The 20,019-nt window shown below is 39.6% G+C and overlaps 1 protein-coding gene across 3 annotated transcripts in view; it reads left to right on the forward strand.

The window, feature by feature from the left end:
* The window catches only part of kcnab2a (potassium voltage-gated channel subfamily A regulatory beta subunit 2a), a 265,891-nt gene that overhangs the window by 17,297 nt on the left and 228,575 nt on the right, over window positions 1–20,019 (forward strand). Inside the window, exon 1 of one of the 3 annotated variants that reach the window (XM_043675967.1) lies at window positions 3,373–3,433. The exons of 1 other annotated variant lie outside the window; for it this stretch is intronic. The gene's annotated coding sequence lies outside the window, so the exon portion shown is untranslated. Of the gene's footprint in view, window positions 1–3,372; window positions 3,434–16,640; window positions 16,664–20,019 lie in introns of those variants that run through there. One more of the 3 variants, XM_043675969.1, reaches the window with a different exon arrangement.

Below are 20,019 nucleotides of genomic sequence, written 5' to 3' on the forward strand. Positions count from 1 at the left end.
AAATAAAAGTTGTGATATGGGGAAAAAAAAGAAAAATTAATGTCAAAGCAATAAATTGATAATTTAAGCATAGTTAATAAAAATGATTATTTAAAAAGTACAGAGTTAGCTAAGTTTTTATTTCTTTCTGCATAGAAGCAGAGCTAGAGAGGAATAGATTTAACCCTGAGCCCTGGTTATCAGGGAACAGGAAGAGAACAGTGGTAAAGTATGGTGTTGGCTTAACAATGGCTTGGCAGAAATCATAGAGTAGTGGAGTGGAGCAGATGCCTTTTGTCCTGGGTCTTTCTCTCCCAGTACAGTGTGGATGGAGATTTGAAGCTGCGTGAGTTCATACCCATTCTCTCTCACATTTTGCTCCCTCTCGTATGCTAATTCTTAGATTTGCTGTTCCTTGTGATCCTGCTACCTCTGTCTCAAGTCTTCCCGTGCCACCATAGGCACAGTGTTCTGCTTCCTCATCATGACTGCAGTCACCTATGTGCCAGCCTTGTCTCTCCACCACACCAGCCCAATGGCTGCAAAACACCTCTTTTTCCCTGACCTACCCAGGAACATGAAACCTCTAACTTGAAATCTCACCAGTCCCTAGCAGATTCACTGTCTCTGCTCCAGTGTTTCTGCCTTCATTGAATAAAGCCAATCTTGCCTGCACTGCTTGCTGCTCCTACAGTCACTGAATTTCTCTCTCCTACAGTGCTGGAAATTACTAGTGATTGAAGGAGCATCTCCTTGCAGAATTTTTTTCTACTTGCACTTGCATTTTGTGGATGTCTGAGCTGGGTAGAGATACATGGCAGACTAATTCTGGCCCACAGGCTTTATGTTGGACTATCCAAGTTAAGTGTATCTCATTTTCTATTTGAATAATTAATTGAATATTATATTACTACTGTGCCAAAAATGACTGACTAACCCAACCATAGTAGCAGAAGTTCTTAACTGTGTGGGTAAGTATAAAAAAACTTATTAAAAATGCTGGTTATAGTAGCTGAAACTGAAATGTATGCACTTTTCGGCTTCCAATTGAGTAGCTCCACTGGTGTGAGTGCATGTAAAATTGTTATTTTTGTGTTATATCTTGACTTGCATAACTCCTGATGCAAGGTCAACTGTATGCAGTTTTATTAGACCTGTTTGCTGAGGTTTTTGTTATTTTGTTATTAATAGGATTCAATACAGTAATGGAATTGGACTTTTGAACTGGCAAGAAAGGTTAACACCTTACTGAACAGAAACCTTTTATTGTCAAAATCTTGTGTAACTGACCCAGTTGGCATTTGGAAGTTCAAAAACATTGGATGTTCTTACTACAAATACAGCAACTCTCTTGCCATTTGATTAATACTTAAGAGATGCATTAAGGCAATTTTGGTCTCTGTTTTTCATTCCCTATCTGTACTTTGTGTTTCATCACTTATGTAACGGAAATTTGTAATTTAGCAATAAGGATCATGGGTATGTACTTGAAATGTACTTTTCTCTATCGCTTTGCTGCCTCATTTTGCTTTCCTGGTAAATTTTGTAACTTTGTTTTGAATGCAACAATTTTAATTATTTTCTCACCATCTCTATCTACTAAACTGGCTGATAACTTCTACATTAAAGCCACACAGTTTCTACTTTCTCAAATGGCTGTTTTAGATTTGTGAGCCCAGACCAGAGGTCTGCAAACTTTTCAAGATCAGTCATTTTTGAAACTTAATTTAACGTTTAAGTTCTGCATCAATTCTGAAGAGTTGTCACTGGACCCAAAATGTTATCTGATTTCTCTCCTCTGATGTTGCCAGACTGTTGAGATTTTCAAGCAGTGTTCTTGTTTCTAATGTTTTGAGAGCCAAAATGCTGTCAATCAAATGCTATTGATAATGAGAAACAAGGCCAAGGTGGGCATGGATATATTTGCAAAAATAAGATGCAAGATGAAAAAAAAATGGAAATAAAAACCTTTTTTATATTTATCCACGGAAAGTGATAGTTGCTGGCTAGGCCAGCATTTGTTGCCTATCCTCAGTTGTTCTTGAACTGAGGCCTATTTTAGAGGGCATTAAGGTTTTGCTGTGGATCTGAAGTCACATGCAGGCCAGACCAGGAAAGGCAGTTAGTGAACTAGATGGATTTTGTCAGTTGGTGGTAATTTGATGGCACTGGTAATGATATGTGTATGTAATGTATCAGCTTTATTCATTGAATTTAAATTCTATTATCCTCTGTGGTGGGATTTGCAGCCAAGTCCCCAGAGCATTAGACTGGGCCTCTGAATTACTAGTCCAATGGCATCAGTAGCCCTACCTCCCTCAAATGTAATTTCTGTTGTTGAATTTTTTGTTTTTGGAAGTTTGCTTGATATCTGGATAAATGAAAAACATACTTAATTGATCAAGGTCAAGAGCTGCCCATCAGTCCTTAAATCAGTCTTCTCAAAACTTGCTAAGTTCTTCATGAGCTCCACGCTGCTCTGGAGTGGTCCCTCAAGTGTCATTATACCCCTAGGCACTTAAGAGACTTCCAGTACTTTGTTGACAGTGGGGGAACGGCAATATAGTTCCAGGTTAGGGTGGTATGTGACTTGCAGAGGATGATTGGGTACGTTTTTGGTGAGATTGCGTTTTGTTACCTATAACTGAGAAAGTGACTAGCATCCTCAGCAAAGATTGGAAAACATTTCAGATCTGCACACTCGGTTACTTGCTGGATAAATATCTTGTCTCATGAGGGATGCCCAGTTATTTTTAATTACGTAGTATCCCATCACTTTCTTCCCTTGGAGATACTGCACATTTATTCTCTCCTGTCTGGTCCAAACAGGCATCCTTCATGTGTAAGCTTAGAAAGTGAGTTAAGCAAAAACAATAATCTGGATTAAAGGGAGCATTGGAATCATTACTGGCACTTTTCAGCAAAAGCCAGTAAATACACATTAGGGGTAGGGAACCTGGTTTGATCCTTCCTCTCAAACCCAAGCTTCATGTTGTGATACTCAGCACAAAACAGGATTTAATGAGAGATATTTGTAGTACATCTGGATCATTAAGCACTGAGAATACTGGATGTACAGGTGGAAGAGTCAATTATTATATTTTAGTAATTGAAGAAATAATATCAGTTTTATTTTAGGAATAGTACTGTGCATGGTAAGGAAGGTAGCATCAGCATTTTGAGAGCTCAGCAAGATAAACTCACAGCACAGTAAGTGTTGCATTCAGTTTATTGAATTAGTATTTCTCTCTGTACATAGGTCTTGTCTTCAGGAATAATAGTTTTGTAACTAGACTTTCAATCACCTGTAAATGTGAAAGTTAGATTTGTTGCATTGCGCTTGTTCCAATAATCAAAAATATAAATGAAATTGTACATTTTTGTCTTTCAAGTGTCTCGTGGGGGAGAAAATATTTTATGATGCCAAGCTGGAGCACTGTTTGCTTTGTCATTGGTAGGATTAATTTACAGTCTGGAATGAAGAGTGTGGCAGAAGAATATGAAAGCACATCAGTTTAAATATGTTTTGCTGTGAAGGTCTATTGCAGCGGTATTAATGTTTGAAATAAGCCTTCGAGGTTATTTTGGTAGAAGGTTGAAAACATATAGTACAGTACTACTGATGTGCCTATTTGAAAGTTTGGTCTTGAGCATGCAACTTTGGTGCAAGTCTACCCAGGGAGGAGAGTAATTGCTGTTTGTCTCTTTAGGTTTCCATGCCAAGCCATTTGTGTTGTACACTTCGGCCGCACAATTTTTCAAAAACAATAGGTTTCTCATACGTATTAGATTTTTAAAATTGAGTTTGACACTTCAACATTACTCATTACATAATATATAGAACAGTTACAGTGCATATGAAACAAGCTTCAGTGTTGAGAGATGCAGATGAAGTGTAAAGTACTGATGCACTAGACTATATTTCTATAGATTTTTGATGATTAATTATGGAGTATCACATGGAGCTGGTTGCCTATACTGCCCTATCTGGTAGTATGGTGCAAGAGAATCATATCAAGCAATCCTTCAGATGGTGCTTCTGTTTCCAAAAAGGAAAGAAAAATTGCTCTACTGATTCAGTAAGTGGGTATTGAATTATATTCGATTTGACATGCTCGGCACAATTGGATAGCCTACCAAGTGTCACTGTTCACATGATTAGATTAGATTCCCTACAGTGTCGAAACAGGCCCTTCGGCCCAACCAGTCCACACCGACCCTCCAAAGAGTAACACAACCAGACCCATTTCCCTCTGACTAATGCATCTAACACTATGGGCAACTTAGCATGGCCAATTCACCTGACCTGCATATGTTTGGACTGTGGGAAGAAACCAGAGCACCCGGAGGAAACCCATGCAGACATGGGGAGAACGTGCAAACTCTACACACACAGTCGCCTGAGGCGGAAATCGAACCTGGGCCCTGGTGCTGTGAGGCAGCAGTGCAAACCACTGAGCCAGTTGGATAAGATATTTTCAGGAAAGTGCTTCAGTACGGAAACCTATTTTTTTCAAGAAGAAAATATTTTAAGAAATAATTTATGTAGATGACTTTCAGTAATTGACTTTCAGTACTAATGCATTTTGAGATAAAGGATTATTATTAATTTAAGGTATGGAAATATTGCAGCACGATCAATTGTTGGATTGAAGAAATTGGACTTGAGTCCTTGAATATACATGGACAAAGATTGATCAGTTGAACGATTGATACCATGGGATTTTGCAATGGTGTTTGGCATAGATTTGGTTTATGTTGATGAAAATAATCTTTATGTACCAAATGTTTTCTGTTTCATTTTACATCTTCTATTGCTGTTTGCTTTGAATCCATATACCTGATGGTAGCAGGAAAGGATTAACTAAGTTCTTGTATAATCACTTAAACCATGCTGGATTAATTCAATTACCTTAGGCATTGAACCTCTAATTCCCTATTAAAATCATTTTGAATAATATTTTAACAGACCAAGTGAATTCTTTAAGATATTATTTGAAATGTACACTTCCCCAGTTTTCTTCCACATGTCATTTTGGAAATACTAACATCCTAAAGAGACCCCACATTCTCCTTTCCCCACCTCAAGAAGATAGTTGTTCGTGACAGAGCAATCATATACACATTACATCCTAAACAGAATGAAGAAGTTGGAAATCTGATGCAGAGGGGGTAGGAAGTGCTGCCTTTTTCTCCTAATGCTTCTGTTAGTCAGTTTTACAGGTAATTATTTCACTTACTGTAATCTATGTATAATTTAAACAAAAAAATCTACAGATCTGCAGATGCTGAAAATCAGAAACAAAAACAGGAATTACTAGAAAAACTCAGGAAAGAAAGCAGAGTTTTGGGTCTTCAGAACTTTCTCTCCACAGATGCTGCCATCCCTGCTGAGTTTTTCCAGCAATTTCTGTTTTTGTTTAGAACTTAAATTAGTTTTTTTAGCTAATTACTTGATCTAAGACCTATAATCTGAGTTGATGTAAATACGTAAACTTTAATTAAGCAAAACGGATGTGGTGCAGATGGTGTCTTGCAGCTGCAGCGTTTGGAAGATTGTAGAGAATATTGTGATCCTAGAGAACCATACCTGCAGCTGAAGGAAATTTAGTCTGAGTTGTTGAACTAGAGTCTGTATCTATGGGTGTTTTGGTGATGGAAAAGCAAAGCAATCATTTGTATGTGAGAGCAATTCTGGATATGAAAATGAGTCTGGAGGGCTGTTGTGGTGCAGTGGTAATGTCCCTACTCCTGAGCCAGGAGACCCAAGTTAAAATCCCACCTGGTCCAGAGGTGTGTAATAACATCTCTGAACAAGTTGATTAGAAAAATAGGTTAATAAAAATAAAGCAGATCACAGACCCTTTTGTGCCACTATGGTAATGCCCCTATCATTGGACCAAAAGGCCTCCTTTCAAATTCCACCTGCTCCAGATGTGTGTAATAACATTGCTGAATGGGTGGATTAGAAAAACAAGCTAAAAAATATATAAAGCAGATTGTGGACCATCTTGTGGCACAGTGGTAGAAAAAAATGAATTGAAGTCTGTTCTGGGGTGATCAGGTGTTGGAAAAGCAAAGCATCCAGTTTTGTGTAAGACAAATTCTAGATATGAAAAAAAAATTGAACTGGAGTCTGAAGACCTCTTGAAGTTGTAGTGTCTCTACCCGTGGACCAAGATGCCCAGGTTCAAGTCACAGCTGCTCCAGCGGTGTGTCTTAACATCTCTGACACAGTTTGATTAGGAAATACCTTGAACTGGAGTCCAAGGTGCAGACTTTACATGGTATCAGGGAAGAGGATAGTCACCTGGACACCCTGATCCAGGAGTCACTCAATACCCACAGGTTAGAACGGTGCAGCTCTAGTTATCAGTCGTGCACAGAATTGTGATTGCAAATCAAGGAAGTAAGGCAACCTTGAGCACAATGCTGGAAAAGCCTTGACATTTAACTTTTTAAGCAGGTGTTTGGTTCTAGCCACCTGTTACTCGAGGCAATTCAAATGTAGCTATAAAAATGAATGTCTACCATTGCAATATTTCCTCTTAATTTCCTAGTTTGTTTCTTGAATTGTCCAGAGTTAAAAGTCACGTGACACCAGTTTATAGTCCAGCAGATTTATTTAAAATCACAAGCTTCCGGAGTGCTGCTCCTTTGTCAGGTGAAGTGATACTTCGTTGGGATGAGTTCCATTTATACCAGGCTGGGACTAGTGTCCTGGTGAATTGAAGAACTAGAGCTGGATATCTGGGTTTAAAGAATGTGATAAGTGCTCAGCTCAGTGAAATTGATGAATCTAATGAAAAACATCAAGGCTGTAGAGTAAAGTGTAGCTAAGAAGGGGCAACAAACTTAATGGTAATACTTCTTAGTGAATAAAATTGGAGAAAATCTGTAAAAGTTCAAATTAAAGGCACTTTTACTGCTCAAAGCATTTCTAACAAAAGAGATGAATTGTTGGCACAAATAGAACCAAAGGGTTTGAACTAATAGCTATTACAAAGGAGTTTGTGTGGAGACCGGGATAGTAAAGAAATATTCTAGGGTATGTGACATTTGGAAAAGATGGATAAAATTGAAAAGGAGGAGGAGTTTAGCTTTGATAAAGGATGACTTGAGGACAGTAGTGAGAGAGGACGTTTGCAAGTGGAATCAGTGTGAGTAGAGATAAGAAATAACAAGGGGGAAAAGTACTTATGTGAGTAGTCTTTATGCTTCCTGATAATAGCTATATTGGTGGACAGGGTATTAATCGAGAAATAAAAGGAGCTTATAGCAAAGGCAGTTAAATTACCATAGAGGACTTTAATACTCTTATGGATTGGACAAAACAAATCAACTTAGGTAGTTAGGGACATAAATTCATGGAATTAATTTGAGCCAGTTTCTTAGAACAACATGTTGTGGAACAAACCAGGGAAGAGACTATTTTCGATCTAGTCTTGGGCATTGAGTGTTAGTAATCTCCTAGGAATGGGTCCCCTAGAGAAGGGTGAAAATAATACATTGAGTTTGAGAATAATGTACACAAGGAGAAAGTGAGGACTGCAGATGCTGGAGACCAGAGCTTAAAAATGTGTTGCTGGAAAAGCGCAGCAGGTCAGGCAGCATCAAAGGAATAGGAGAATCGACGTTTCGGGCATAAGCACTTCTTCAGGCTTATGCCCGAAACGTCGAATCTCCTATTCCTTTGATGCTGCCTGACCTGCTGCGCTTTTCCAGCAACACATTTTTAAGCAATAATGTACACAAGTCCCGAAAGTGCAATGTTAGACGTAAAGCCGACTAACATAGGTATGAGGGCCAAATGGCTGTTGTTTGGAACTTAGGCAGTAGCAAGCGTTAATTAGTTCATATTCATCAACAAATATATATTATGTTGTGAAATAGAGCTTTATGAGAAAGGTCTGCCTATCGCTTAAGAATTGTCTAAATTGTGTTTTGTAATACCCTCGATAACATTAGTAAGTCTGAAGATTGGAAGTTTTAGATACCAGGCAAAGGGTTATCAAAAATGTGATGGAGAAAATAGAATTTGCTTTTTTTTTTACTACTTGCTAGTTTATTCTAATATTTTAAGAGCTTCAGAAAGAATTAGAGGAGAATAGGAAAGTAAATGTGAGACGTTTAATAGGTGAGGCAGGATGGAGTCATAGAGATGTACAGCATGGAAACAGACCCTTCGGTCCAACTCGTCCATGCCGACCAGATACCCCAACCTAACATAGACCCATTTGCCAGCACATGGCCCACATCCCTCTACACCCTTCCTATTCATATACCCACCCAGATGCCTTTTAAATGTTGCAATTGTACCAGCCTCCACCACATCCTCTGGCAGCTCATTCCATACACGCACCACCCTCTGCATGAAAAAGCTGCCCCATCAGTCCCTTTTATATCTTTTCCCTCTCACCCTATACCTATGCCCTCTAGTTCTAAGTAACATGTTAAATAAATACCTTGTACGTGGTTTTTATGGTGGAAGACAAAACTCTCAAAATAATGGGGAAACAAGCATCTAATGCAATTGAAGAATTTAATTTCTACAGTACTAGCTCTTAATATTAACAGATTGAAAGCTGGCAGATCTGTCTCTGACACCCTATATTGTGGGGTTTCAAAAGAGGTGGCAGCAGAAAATGTCCTGGGATAAGCTCTTGGTTTGCTCAGAGTTGTAGAAATCAGTGTCTTTGGGAGGGATGAGGAGAAATGAAAAATACCACAAGTATAAAAAATGTAAACAAAAACATTTAGAATGGTTCAGAAGTTTAAAGATCTCGTTTGTTTTTATCTTGCTGTTCCTGAAAATGAATATGACTCAAAATGTCTCCTCTTTGATTTCCATTGTCAGGGATCTTGTCAGTTTGTTACTTTACAATAAGTGTGATATTTACTGAATATGATGAAATTGTAAATAACTTAATTATTAAACAATGTCTAAATTGTTGAAACCAAATGCAATAAAAGTATAAACTGAACACTATTTTTCAAAGTGGTATATAAATTCTACCAGAATACAAACATGCAATTCTTTATCAAGCAGGATAATAATAAGTGATGTTTGACAAGTTTGTTTTTCTTATCAGTTTGGGAGGGATGGGAGTGGAATATAATCCCACTATCCCATTTTAGCTTTTCTCTTGTCTTTTATGCCCAAGCTTGAACTTCCTTTAAATTCTTGAGTATGTTTTCTGTCAGCCCCTGAATTGCAAAACTGTTTCCCATAGCTCTATGTTTGAATCTGTACTTCTGGTTTCTGACCTACCATGTTGCTGAATCAACACTATTCAAGGTCATAAATAACCTCTTCTGTGATTGCAATTGTAATAGCAATGCATTATTCCACACTTGTCCTTCTTGGCATCTCTTCAACTTTTTGATCACACCATCCTCTTCTAATGCCTTAAAGCTGCCTTGTTGTTCAGTTGAATATGACTTAATATGTCTGTTTTCATTCAGCACCATTGAGCAATTGCATCACCCACCCTGTACCATTATCTTTGGAGTCCCCAAGAATCTATCCTTGTTTACCCTTATTTCCCTCTCAACACTGCAGTTCATTCACATTATTTGTTTTAGATTTATATTTTATTATATTGCTTTCCTGGCCTGCCTTTGATCATCTCATTGATATCCTCAGATTTTGTGTTAGGTTCCACATATATTTTGATACTCTGTTCTACATTTCCAGTACCTATTGGTCCCCTTCACTGTCTTCATTTTATTAATCTGTTTGTCCAACATTCTGTTTTGGATGAAGAGCAATTTCTTTCTTCAAGTAAGTGCATTGAGAAGATTGAAAACATTGTCTCTGACCCCTCCTCACAAATGCTATACCCTTCTCACGATTCCATTCTCCTCCATGATTTCTGGTTTCGGTTGGAGTTGACTCTTCACAATGCTCAGATTCTAACCCTATATTCATTCCATCATAAAGTCTTTCAACTTTCTTAGTAGGGTCCATCTCCAATCCTGCCTTCATCTATTGCTGCCAAAGCCCTTATTTGTTTTAGATTTATATTTTATTATATTGCTCTCCTGGCCTGCCTTTGATCATCCATTTGATAAACATTATCTTAAAATCCACTGTCATTCAAAAATCCTACTCACTCTTGACTTTGTGCTCATTGACCTAGTCCCCCAGTGCCTCTAAATTAAAATTTTCAAATGTGAACACCTTCATCGTCTATCTCTCCGTATTTATTACTTCTCCATGTATATGATACCTCTATTGCTCTATTTCTTGTCCCCTCTGCATTTCTGTCTCCAATCACCCCACACTTAGGACTCCTCTACAACTTTGCTTCCAAAAATAATGTTTAAAACTTAACTCTTTGAATAAGGTTTTAAATCATTCATCAATTATCTGCATGTTTTGGCTCATTATTAAATTTCTGTCTGAATACACTTCTATGAAGCTTTTTTCTACCATAAAATTGCTATTTGAATAAATTTAATACTGCCATCATCTGATAGCAATAGAAGCAATCAATTGGACAACTTTTCTTAAAATAAATTTTTGCTGAAAAGAAAAGGTTTTTGGGGTTTTTTTAAACAAAATTACAAAACTAATACAAAATAGTGTAGCCACTTTACATTATAATAACAAATGATATAAATTAAGAAAACTAATTACTAATCTGCTCTACAGACTACCAAAACACAAAGTAAGATATAAGAAAAAAGACTCTATATATTTAAAAAAAAGACTACAGTATAGTACATAACTAACAACAACAAATAAATTAAAAAATAAGCATTCAAAATAAAATTATATCAAATCATAACAAGACCTGTATTTATACGGGATTCCTCCTCCCAGGGGCCCCTGAACCGACAAGCATCACCCCCATGACTAAACAAAGGCCCTAGACAGTCTGGCTGATACATCTGCATCAGTGTTGTTCAAGAAGGGCCGCCATGTTCTATAAAACAGTTCAGTTTTTTGGTGCACCATATTTGTAAGGAAGTCCAGGGGAATATGTTCCGTAACTATCCTATGCCAATTTGTATGTCCTGGGGGACTTTCCGATACCCAGCTTGCTAAAATGTTTTTCCTCTCACAAAAGAAGAGGATAGTAAATAGTTTCTTCCCATATACATCTAGAGAAGGAAGATTTGGAAAGCCCAAAATGAGAGACACCGGGTCCAACCCAATCTCTGTTCCCAAAATCTTTGCCTAGGCATTCGCTAGTGTCCCAGTATCTATGAATCTTATGGCGTGTCCGCAAACAATGAGTGAGAATACCAACTTCTATTTTACGTTTAGGGCACATTGGGGACGCTCCTGCCTTAAACTTTGCAAGCCGCTGTGATGCTATATGAGCCCTATGAAGTATCTTCAATTGAATAGAGTCATAGAGATATGCAGTATGGAAACAGACCCTTCAGTCCAACCTGTCCTTGCCGCCCCGATATCCCAACCCAATCTAATCCCACCTGCCAGCACCCAGTCCATATCCCTCCAAACCCTTCCTATTCATATACCCATCCAAATGCCTTTTAAATGTTTCAATTGTACCAACCTCCTCCACTTCCTCTGGCAGCTCATCCCATAGGTTGAGTCCTCTTACAGGTAGAGATCTTCCTGGCATTTTCCTAGATATCTTCCCACATCTCTGAGATTTCCATCCCTAATTCTTGAGTCCAGTTTTTATATAGCCATTCCATGTCCTTCGATACCTTACTACTTAGCGAGTAATAGAGAATACTGACTGAGGCTGCACCCATTGGCCGAAGCACACTCCTTTCCATATCTGATTTGTAAGGATTAGTCATCAATATGATCTTTTTTTGTACGAAGTCTCGTACTTGAAAATATCGAAAGAGATGCTTGCTAGACAACCCGAAATTCTGGCGCAACTGTTCGAAGGACATCATGACCTCCCCATTGAACAGATCTCCCAAGCAGGAGATTCCTCTGGACTCCCAAATTTTAAATTCAGCGTCTGTCAAGCCTGGCTGAAATCCCAACGCTCCCACTATAGGAATAAAGGAGAAGGTTTTTTGTATATTACCCTGACTTGTCGTATCATCCTCCAAGCTTTGATTGTGTTTAGGACAATCGGGTTTCTACAATAATCCATGATAATTCTCATCTTATCCATAAATAATAGATTGATGAGGAGGCATTTTGCTTAGGAAGCCTCGATATCCAGCCAAATTGATTGTGGATGACAAGACCCAATCAGCCACATATGATAGTAGGGAGCTCAGTTGTTACTTCCTAAAATTTGGAAAATCTAGACCTGCCCTTACTTGTGGGAGCTGCAACTTATCTAATTTAATAAGGAGCCATCTATGATTCCAAACAGCCATCCATAAAGCCAACCCATAAAGCTTACGCAGCGCCTGTCTCAGCAACATCAAAGGAAGCATTCTCTCTAATAGGCGAGGAAGAATATTCACCTTGACCAAAGCTATTCTTCCTAACCAGGATATTGGGATCTCTTCCCAACATTGGAGGTCCTGTCTTTTTTTTTCTAATAAATGCGTACAGTTAGCTTTATAGAGCTGACCAAATACCGGGCTAATAAAAATACCTAAATAGAGAAAACCTCCCAGTGACCACCGAAAGGGGAAGTGGGATCCATCCGCAAAGTTGGATATGCTGCTAAGACCTTCTAGCACATGGTCTCTGATTTTATAAAATTAATTTTGTACCCTGAAAACATACCAAATAAATTGCATCGCTTAATTCAAGTGGTTACAGATGTCAATGGATCATTTAAAAAAAGAAGAAAGTCATCCGCATAAAGAGTAATTTTATGCTTGCCTGATCCTATCTCCGGGGCTCTTATATTGGGGTCAGTTTGGATAGCTCTCACCAGCGGTTCAATCACTTGTGTAAATAGTAGTGCCGAGAGAGGGCATTTTGACGACAACCTCTGCCAACACTAAAACTATCCGATCTTACGTCGTTGGTAATCACCGCTGCTTTTGGGTCGCTATACAACACTGCAACCCATTTGGTAAAAACCTCTCCAATGCCAAACCACTCCATAGTATAAAAAAGGTATGGCCATTCCACCTGGCCGAATGCCTTCTCTGCATCTAGGGAGATGACTAATCCCGGTATCGCTCTTTGCTGGCAGACTTGTGCCATATTTAACACTCTTCTGATATTATTAGTAGATCTGTAACCCTTAATAAACCCCATCTAATCCTCTTTTGTAATAAATGGTAAAACCCTCTCCAGTCTTAGTGCTCGCATTTTTGAGAGAATTTTGAAGTTCACATTCAATAGGGCGGCGTGGTGGTTCAGTGCTTAGCACTGCTGCCTCACAGCACCAGGGTTCCAGGTTCGACTCCACCCTTGGGCGATTATCTATGTGGAGTTTGCACATTCTCCCCGTGTCTGCGTGGGTTTCCTCTTCCTCCCACAGTCCAAAGATGTGTAGGTTAGGTGAATTGGCCATGCTAAATTGTCCATAGTGCTAAATGCATTAGTCAGAGGGAAATGAGTCTGGGTGGGTTACTCTTCGGAGGGTCGGTGTGACTTGTTGTGCCGAAGGGCCTGTTTCCGCACTTTAGGGAATCTAATCTATCTAATCAATAAGGGTTACAGGCCTGTATGAAGTATTGTCATCTGGGGCTTTTCCTTTCTTAAGGATGAGAGAGATATTTGCTTCTCTCAGAGAGGGTGGGGGACTACCCTGACTATATGAGTAGTTACACATGTCTATAAGTGATCTGGCCAATTCGTCTATAAACTCTTTATAGAACTCAAACTGAAATTCATCTGGCGCGGGTTCTGGAGCTGCCTGACCGCCTCCTGCACTTCCTGAATTGTCAAGGGGGCATTCAAAAAAGACATCTGCTCTGAGGTAACGCCCGGGAGGTCTAGATTCTTTAAAAAAAGACTCCATCTTCCTTGCTCTATCCTCACAGCCTACCAACTGATACAGTTCAAAATAGAATTTTCTAAAAGCTGCATTGATCTTTTTAGAATCACAAATCAAAGTACCAGCACCTTCTCCAGTAGATGTAATGGATTGGGGAGCCTTTTTCTTTCTGGCAAGAACTTTCTGGCTAGATAGTTGCCCAGCTTATTGCCATACTCAAATAATCTCTGCTTCGCAAGTAGTATCCCAATCTTTGCTGTTTGAGTAAGTGCGGCATTCAAAGTAGCCCCGGGGCCTGTAATCCGCTGTAATTTAGTAATGGATGGTCTATCAACATACACTGACTCAGCTGCCTTCAGGCGAGCCTCAAGCTGACGCTGTTGTTCTCCCTTCTGTCGTTTCTGGGTTGCAGAATATGAGATAATCAAGCCGTGCGCATATGCCTTAGCAGTCTCCCACATCACCGATGGGTTACTGGCCGTACTTGAATTAATGTCCCAGAAAGCTTTAAATTTTTGCGAGAAATATTCTATGAACTTACTATCCTTCAATAGGAAAGGGACCATACGCCAATGTCGGGAGCCCATCTTATCACCACTAGTCTTGACCTCCATATACACTGCTGCATGGTCGGAAATAGTTATATTCCCTATTTTACAGGACAATATCGAATTCAGAAAGGTCGAGGGGACAAAAAAAGTATCGATTCTGGTATGGCACTTGTGTGGGTTAGAATAAAAAGTAAAGTCTCTACCCTATGGGTGAAGACACCTCCACACATTCTCCCTATTCAGATCAGCCAACTGCCTAGATCGCAGAGATATACCCGCAGAACTCCTAAGTATCCTGTCCACCTTGGGATTGATAATACAATTAAAATCTCCCCCTATAATTATGTGATGCACCCCAAGGGCCATCAACCTGGAGAGCGCATCTGTTACGAATTTAAAAGGATGTGCCGGGATGGGCGGGGGGGGGCGTAATATACATTCAAAATCCCGTACTCCTCGCCATATATTAGGGCTTTAAGTATTATAAACTGTCTGGACTCGTCTCTTATCTGGCTTAATATTTGAATGGAAGATTCTTCTGGATAAGAATGGCCACTCCCCTACTTTTTCAATTGAAGGATGAAAAGAACACCTGACCAAATCCTCCCTGCTGCAGCTTCAAATGTTCCTTGTCGATTAGGTGTGTCTCTTGTAAAAGCGCTACATCAATCCTCTTTTTTTTTAAGACTTGATAGTATCTTTTTCATTTTAATTGGTGATTGGCTCCCTTTAACATTCCAGGTGCACCATTTTAACGAATGGCTAGCCATGATCGTTCAAGGAAGTCCGAGATCCCCCAGGAGGAAGAACCCCACTCAAAAAGAGTAGAGACCTTAAACAATTCACATAAATTTAAAAATACAACCTTAAAAACAACTAAATCAAAACTACTAACAACTCCTACAAAATCATAACATTAAAGCATAAGTAAAAGGAGACATCCCACCCCTTGTCCACAGGGGGCACTCCTACCATCCAAAAATCTCACCATGTCTCCTTCAAGCTAAAGCCATACCCTCAACCCAGACATCACAAAGTTAGATAAACAAATACCAACGTCTTATAACACGGAAAATATAAGTGGACAACTAACCTGTTCCACCCCCATACTATCACCCTTCTTGGTGCGAAGTAAGTGATCCTGTACCTTTAGTCATTTTAGAATGTTTGGTGCAAAATGGCTATAGCAGCTGGGAAAAAGACTGAGGGGAGAGTAGGTGCCCCACTTTGTCTGGGTCCTGGGGACAGCTCAGCAGATTCAGACCTACTGGGTTGTCACCATCTTGAATCTCCAATTGGACAATGTTTAGCTTCTCAATAAGAGCTTAGATCCATATATTCTTTACCTTTTTCTGGATTTGACACTTAGTCTATCTACTGTAGTGCCAGTGGGATCCAGTATACTGAAATGTGGTCCAAACTGACAAATGCTGATTATTGGATACAAGTCTGTTCACTGCTAGCACTGATTTAAATTTTTAAGATTTAGCTTTAATTTCTTCACAGTGCTGTTTTAGAATGCATTTGACTTGCAGGTCTACTATTTATTGCACGAGGTTGCTTGTTATCTTTGTCACGTTTGCTCAAGAATAAAGGTACTGGAGTAGTGTTGTCACTCATACCTGGACAACTGACAGTTCTGGTGCAGTTTAATGGAGAGAAACAAATCCTAATGAATGAGCTTGTTAAACTCCACAGATATTTTCAAGTCTTGGCCTTGTTTTCTGCCAGATGTACATTGGTCTTAACAATTGTGACATTATACACTCTGAGGAAGAAAAGTGGTGTATTACTTAGAATGGCTGTAGTGATGGAAACTGTGTGTCTTGGAACAGTGTGTTATTAGGCATAATACAGTGTACAGCAATATTGGATTAGATTTTTAAAAATATTTTGGCTGAAATTCCTCCCCCTCCTTGATATGTCTTCTCGGTATCCTTGTTACTCCGAGAAGTAGCAAGTGAATGAGTCAAGGACTTGTTAGGACACTGAATTCCATTTGTGATTATTTAGTTGCCAGACAGAAAGTGAGCACTGGAGAAAGGCAAATGAAATAATCTTCAACCTGAGAGAGGCGGTAATCTATTTTAGAGTTGTTGCTGCAAAATAGTGAATGTCCAAAACAGCCATATTTTTAGAAAAGCGAAAATAAATAAAGCATTTTCAGATAATTAACAACATTTAAAGTACTAATGTACATTTCCTCTCAAATCCAGGTTGCCCCAAAGCACTTGCAGCCAACCAGTTAAATATTTTTGAAGTGTTGTCGCAGTGGCAATTTTGGTAAGTATGCCATTCAGTTAGCAAATACAAAGGTTTGAGCCTCTGGATTAGTAGTCCACTTACCCAAGCTGTTTGAGTACAGTTGCAACAATGGCATCTACCCAACAAGGTGGAAACTTGCCAAATGTTCTAAACATGGAAAGCAGGACAAATCCAACCCGGCCACTTACCACCTTATTATCTACTCTCGATCATCAGTAACGTGATGGAAGGTGTCATCAAGTTCTATCAAGTAAAACCTGCTTAGCAACAATCTGTTCACTGCCGCCTAGTTTGGGTTCTGTCAGGGCCAATCATCACCTAATCTCACTAAAACCTTAGTTTAAATATGGACAAAAGAGCTGAATTTCACACGTAAGGTAAGAGTGACAGTTCTTGGTATCAAGGCCACGTTTGACCGAATGTGACATCAAGGAGCCCTAGCAAAACTGGAATCAATGGGAATTGGATCATATCCTCTGCTGGTTGGATATAGGATGATGGTTGTGGTTGTTGGAGGTCAGTCACCTTGGCTTCAGGACATCTCTGTAGGAGTTCCTCACTTATTATCCTGGGCCCGACTATCTTCAACTGCTTCATCAAGTATCTTCCCACCTTCAGAAGTGGGGATGTTTGCAATTGGTTGTACAATGTTCAGCTCCATTTGTAACTCCTCAGATACTGAAGCAGTCCATGTTCAAGTGCAAGTAAAACTGGACAAGATCCAGGCTTGGGTTGACAAGTGGTAAGTAACATTTGTACATTCAGCGATGCGACCATGACTGCCCCATTATCAACATCCTGGGGGTTGCCGTTGATCAGAAGGTCAACTGGACTCACCAAATAAACACTGGCTACACAAACAGGTCAGAGGCTAGGAATGCTGTGGTGAGTAGCTCAGTTCTTGATTCCTCAAAGCCTGTCCACCAACTACAAGGTTCTGGGTTAGTGGTGCTGGAAGAGCACAGCAGTTCAGGCAGCATCCAAGGAGCTTCGAAATCGACGTTTCGTCGATTTCGAAGCTCCTTGGATGCTGCCTGAACTGCTGTGCTCTTCCAGCACCACTAATCCAGAATCTGGTTTCCAGCATCTGCAGTCATTGTTTTTACCTCACCAACTACAAGGCACAGGTCAGCAGTGTGATGGAGTACTCCCCATTTGTTCAGATGATTGCAGCTCTAACAACACTCAAGAAGCTTAATGCTATTCAGAATGAAGTAGCTTTTGATTGACACCACATCCAGAAGCATCCACTCCCTTTAAATGTGTGGTTCTGAGACATTCTGGCTATTGAGGGAGTGCAGCGTAGGTTCACGAGGTCAATTCCTGGAATGGTGGGACTATCTTACGCTGAAAAACTGGAGCGACTGGGCTTGTATACCATTAATTTTAGAAGACTGAGAGGGTATCTGATTGAGACATATAAGATTATTAAAGGATTGGACACTCTGGAGGCAGGAAACATGTTCCGCTGATGGGTGAGTGCCGAACCAGAGGACACAGCTTAAAAATACAGGGTAGACTATTTAGGACAGAGATGAGGAGAAACTTCTTCACCCAGAGAGTGGTGGCTGTGTGGAATGCTCTGCCCCAGAGAGCAGTGGAGGCCCAGTCTCTGGATTCATTTAAGAAAGAGCTGGATAGAGCTCTCGAGGATAGTGGAATCAAGGGTTATGGAGATAAGGCAGGAACAGGATACTGATTGAGGATGATCAGCCATGATCATATTGAATGGTGGTGCAGGCTCGAAGGGCAGAATGGCCTACTCCTGCACCTATCGTCTATTGTCTATATAGACCAGGAGGCTCTATATTAGGTTTCTGATTGATGTAGACTTATTTGATTCAAATTGTAATGATTGGTGATATGTATTTAGTGTCAATGTCTCCAGGCTGGAAAAAACCACATCATCATTTTTGGTCCATCCTACCGATTGCAGGCACGGATTCCTACTCAGGTACTCCTATCAGATAAAGGCAAGATCAGGTTCAGTTAAGATGCCTGACAATGTCTGACAGTCTTTACTTGGACTCGCAGGTGAAGTTTCATCACCTTAGAGATTTCACTTGCTGTGAAACTATAATGTAACATGAGTCTGACTTTGGGTAAAGGAGGGAGGCCAAATGGATGCCTTTTGCACTGTAGGGATTCTTTGAGTCTATGATTATGTTACTGTTTAACAAAGTAATTAATTCTGTAATTTCTTTAAATATAATGACAAACCAACTGGGTCAATTTCAAAGGCTAGCTTGGAATCATTTAGACAGACACGTGAACAGACGCGGAAATAAAGGGATATGAACCATGTGCAGGCAGGTGGAATGAGTTTAGAATGGCATCATGGTCGACAGACGTGGTGGACCGAAGGCATGTTCCTGTGCTACACTGTTCGATGTTCTTTCATTCAAGATGTAGTACAATGTGGAGTGTTAAGATGCATCTTCTGGTTCTACATGTTAAATACTTGATCTTTGGAACCTCAATGTGATAAAATTACAAGCTTTTCTATAAAAACAGATTAGAGGAAGAAGTAACTTCTAATTCTTGAGCACATTCAGGAAACCCGTTAGAAAATGGCTTCAACAAAGGCCTAAATTGACTGTCTGCCTCTCTCTTCTCTGCATCTTGCATATACACCTAATGGCATATATTCCTGTATACCAGTTGTTACGATGGTACTTCTGCATATCAAGTGTGAGTGCAGCACAGCAAAGTGCTCTGAATTATAAGGGAAGTTTTGAAATGAGTCAACTTGTTGCATAATGTTGCAGCATGTAAACTGGCCTTAACTGATGAGCATTTTTTTAAGGTATGTTTCATAAGATTGCAAATTGTCATAAGATTTTTTTTTGAAATCTCACCCCCCCCCCCCCCCCCCCCCCCCAAAAACAAACTGCTGAGTGTGTCTGTTGTATGAACTAAAGTCTATTTTTAATGGCTCCTTTCAGTTTGCACACTTCAGTCTGTTTGTAAGTAGAGCCTTGAGGATGCGACCAATGTAGATGTTTGGTAATAAAACTTTCCTTGGGGTAGAAATTATTTTTGAGTAGTTTTTGGATATGAAATGTTAGGTACATGACAAATTCTGCCAGAATTCAGTGTTGGCCAAGATTGAACTTTGAATATTATCTTAGTTGAGTTGATCTGTTGCTGTTTGTCTGCCTGTCTTTGGGCAATATGATCCAGTTTGCATTGGCAAACTTACTGGCAACTGCCTTAGAATTTTGTGAAGGAAATAGAACAGAAAATTCCAATTTCTACCCCCTTGTCTGTTCCTTATTTTCACAAAGACAACACCATATACATCTAGTGTTCAATTAAAATGAAGGGGTAAATGTAGGGGAATGGGTTTGGGTGGGTGCTCTTCGTAGGGTCGG

The sequence above is a fragment of the Chiloscyllium plagiosum genome, chromosome 34, assembly GCF_004010195.1.
Source record: "Chiloscyllium plagiosum isolate BGI_BamShark_2017 chromosome 34, ASM401019v2, whole genome shotgun sequence".
NCBI lineage: Eukaryota > Metazoa > Chordata > Chondrichthyes > Orectolobiformes > Hemiscylliidae > Chiloscyllium > Chiloscyllium plagiosum.